A 4344-nucleotide genomic window follows, 5' to 3' on the forward strand; every position below is an offset into this window, starting at 1 on the left:
AATGCAAGAAAAAAGAAGCATGTTACATACAAGGGAGTCCCAATAGGGTAAAGTTCCAATTTCTCAACAGAAGCTATGGAAGCAAGAAATCAGTGGGATGAAATATTTACAATGTTAAAAGAAAATATTTGCCAGCCAAGAATTTTATATCCAGTGAGACTGTCATTCAAAAATGAGAGACATTAAGATATTCCCAGATAACAAAAGTTGAAGGAGTGTCACCATTAGAACTGCCCTACAAACAATGCTAAAGGGAGTTCGTCAGACTGGAAGGAGAGGATGATAGACAGTAGATCAGAGCAGCTAAAGACCTCCAGTAAAGGTAACCATATGGGTAATTATAAATGCCAGTATTATTGTATCATACTTTTTGATATGTAACTCCACTTATTAGTTACAGGTTCTAAAATCCAAATTCATAAAAGTAATAATAAGTCTATGGTTTTGGACATACACTACATAAAGATTTAATCTGTAGCAAGTATCACAAAAAAAGGTGGGAAAAGAGGGGTATAGGAACAATGTATGTGTATGCTATTTAAGTTAAGTTGGGATTAAATCTAACATGATTGTTACAAATTTAGGATATGAAATATAAGTCTCAAGGTACCCACAAAGAAAATATATAAATATATATATACAGAAAGAAATGAGAACTCTAAATGGGACAATACATAAAAATCAAATAAATATGAAAGTAGGCATTAATGGAAGAATAAAGGGACAGAAACATTGTAAGGTTTACAATGACCAAAGAGCAAAATAGCAGAAAAAGTCCTGAATTATCAGTAGTTACTTTAAATGTAAATGGATTAAACTCAGCAGTCAAATGACAGAGACTGGCAAAATGAATAAAAAATCAAGACACAATGATATGCTGTTTATGAGAGACACACTTTAAATTCCAAGACACAAATTGCTTGAAAGTAAAGGATAGAAAAAATTATACCATGCAAATAATAACTAAAAGACAGCTGAGGTAGCTATGTTAGTATCAGATAAAACAGACTTTAAGTCAAAAACTGTTCCGAGGAGCAAAGAAGGTTTACATATACTGATAAAGGGGTCAATTCCACAAGAAGACATAAAAACTATATATATATATATGCATATAAAGGTAGAGCCATGAAATATATGAAGCAAATGTTGACATATTTGAAGGGAGAAATAGATGGCTGTACATTAATAGTAGGATACTTCAATATACTGCTTTCAATAATGGATAGAACATCTACACAGAAGATCAATAAGGAAATAAAAGCCTTGAGAGATACTATTAACCAAATAGACCTAACATACATAGTGCTATATGTTCTATATGTTCTATGTCGTCACATAACAAGTTTCAATAAATTAAAAAAATATTGAAATCATACAATGTATCTTCTCCAAGCACAGTAGAATGAAGCTAGAAATCAAATAGCAGAGGAAGAATGGGAAAATTCACAAAATGTTTAGATTAAACAATACTCTCTTAAACAACCAATGGATCAAAGAAGAAATCACAAGGGAAATTAAGAAATATTTTGAGGCAATTGAAAACACAAACACAATACACAAAAACTTATGGGACGGATCCTAGAGATGCCTTGTCCATATGTGTGTGTAGTGTGCCTGTGCCAGCCGCAGCCACCACAGGTTTTGAAATATGAATCTTTCACTCTTTCTGACTGCTTTTGCTTGGGAATATCCTCAGCTGCTCCAACATTTGAGTCAAATTTAGAAGCACATTGGACCCAGTGGAAGTCAAAGCACCAGAGACTATATGGTGAGAATGAAGAGGATTGGAGGAGAGCAGCATGGGAGAACAATATGAAAATGATCAAAATGCACAATCTGGAATACAGCCTGAGGCAACACAGCTTCAAGTTGGGAATGAATGCCTTTGGTGACAATGACCAATGAAGAATTCAGGCAGGTGATGAATGGCTTTCAAAACCAAGAACCCAAGAAGGGGGAAATGTTCTCTGAATCTCCCTCTGAGGTCCCCACATCTGTGGATTGGAAGGATAAAGGCTATGTGACTCCCGTGAAGAATCAGGGTCACTGTGGTTCTTGTTGGGCTTTCAGTGCAACCGGTTTCCTGGAAGGACAGATGTTCTAGAAAACTGGCATAATTGTTTCACTCAGTGAGCAGAACCTGGTGGACTGCTCACAGGCTGAGGGCAATAGCGGCTGCAATGATGGCCTAATGGACAATGCTTTCCAGTATGTCCAGGACAACAAAGGCCTTGATTCAGAGGAATCCTATCCATATGTTGTAAAGGACATGACCTGTAGCTATAAGCCTGAGTATTCTGCTTCCAGTGACACTGGCTTCATAGAGGTCACTCTGCTGGAGAAGGCACTTATGGTGGCAGTGGCAACTGTAGGCCCCATCTCGGTTGCTATTGTTGCAAGCCATGATTCCTTCCAGTTCTATGAATCAGGCATTTATTATAAGCCAGACTGCAGCAGCAGAGACTTGGATCATGGGGTTCTGGTAGTTGGCTATGGCTTTGAAGGAACAGATTCAGATAACAATAAATACTGGCTCATCAAGAACAGCTGGCGTTGATCCCCTAGCATATAACCTGATTGGTCTCTGGAACAATGCATATCTCTGAGACACCTGAAACTGAAACTCAGAGCTAGAGCTCGGCAGATATGAATGTCAGTATTAGTGCATACAGCCACTGTCAAAAAAAAAAAAAAAAAAAAAGCTGAAAAAGAGCCCAGACTTCAATTAGTGATATGAATGAAGCAGATATGGTTAAGACCAGGGCAAGGCAGGCCAAAGGGTAAAGGTTGAAACTGATTGGGTTTTAAACTTCAACTTCCATATGATACCAAGGGAATAGATATCTATTTGGTACAGGATCTAAATTTTCTAAACGGTACAACTCTACAGTCTATTTGTTCAAACACCACAATTGCATGGAACTTTGAATAGGAAATGAGATAACGGTAGGTTAGTATAGGCTGGAGTGAAATAATAACACATCCCAGAGTAATTTGGGCAGATAATAAAAAATATATTTACAGCCTCCCCCTCCCCAGCCCTGAGGATCTGGGGGAAGGTGCGGATGTGTTGGACATCCTCACCTGGACTGGTGTTGATGTTGTCACAAACATTGGGACTGGCGGTTTGATGTGCTGAGCCCTCAAGCATGGGACTTGCCCTTATGAAGCTCATTACCACAAAGGAGAGTCTAAACTTGCATGTAATGGTGCCTAAGAGTCTCCCCCTGAGTACCTCTTTGTTGCTCAGATGTGGCCCTCTCTCTCTCTCTAACTGAGCCATCTCGACAGGTGAACTAGCTGCCCTCCCCCTTACATGGGACCCGACTCCCAGGGGTGTAAATCTCCCTGGCAATGCAGAATATGACTCCTGGGGATGAATGTGGACCCGGCATCGTGGGACTGAGAGTATCTTCTTGACCAAAAGGGGGATGCAAAATGAGATGAAATAGTTTCAGTGGCTGAGAGATTTCAAATGGAGTCAAGAGGTCACTCTGGTGGACATTCTTATGCACTATATAGATAACACCTCTTAGGCTTTAATGTATTGGAATAGCTAGAAGTAAATACCTGAAACTACCAAACTCCAACCCAGCACTCTGGACTCCTGAAGACAATTATATAATAATGTAGATTACAAGTGGTGACAGTGTGATTGTGAAGACCTTGTGGATCACACCCCCTTTATCTAGTGTACGGATGAGTAGAAAAATGGGGATAAAAACTAAAGGACAAATGGGGTGGGATGGGGGGATGATTTGGGTGTTCTTTTTTCACTTTTACTTTTTATTCTTGTTCTGGTTCTTTCTGATGTAAGGAAAATGTTCAGAGATAGATTGTGGTGATGAATGCATAACTATGTTATCATACTGTGGACAGTGGATTGTATACCATGGATGATTGCATGGTGTGTGAATGTATTTCAATAAAACTGAATTTAATAAAAAAAAAAAAAAAAAAAAAAAAAAAAGAACAGCTGGTGTGAAAGTTGGGGCATGGAGGGCTGCATAAAGATGGCCAGACACTGGAACAACCACTGTGGAGTCGTCACAAAAGCCAGCTATCCCACCGTGTGACCTGATGCGTGGTGATAATGAAGGACTGGAGGATGGCATATCGGAGGATTTCCTTTTAAAACTGACCAACCCTCATGCGGGATTAAACACTTGAATTATTGAGAACCCAAGCTGGTGATTTAAATTCTGTGACATTTTTACAATAGTAAAGTGTTAATGCTGTTTAATTACTGCTGTAAAGAGCTTTGTAATATAACTCACTGCTTAGCATAGCTTAATGCTAAGACTTGAATTTTCATTTTTTTAAAAGGATGTACAGTTTTACCAT

At 38.6% G+C, this 4344-nt stretch overlaps 1 pseudogene; it reads left to right on the forward strand.

Moving 5' to 3' along the window:
* Window positions 1-1648: 1648 nt before the first annotated feature.
* Window positions 1649-4076, forward strand: LOC119508178 (annotated as a pseudogene).
* The last annotated feature ends 268 nt before the right edge of the window (window positions 4077-4344 follow it).

The sequence above is a fragment of the Choloepus didactylus genome, chromosome 13 (assembly GCF_015220235.1).
Source record: "Choloepus didactylus isolate mChoDid1 chromosome 13, mChoDid1.pri, whole genome shotgun sequence".
Classification (NCBI taxonomy): domain Eukaryota; kingdom Metazoa; phylum Chordata; class Mammalia; order Pilosa; family Megalonychidae; genus Choloepus; species Choloepus didactylus.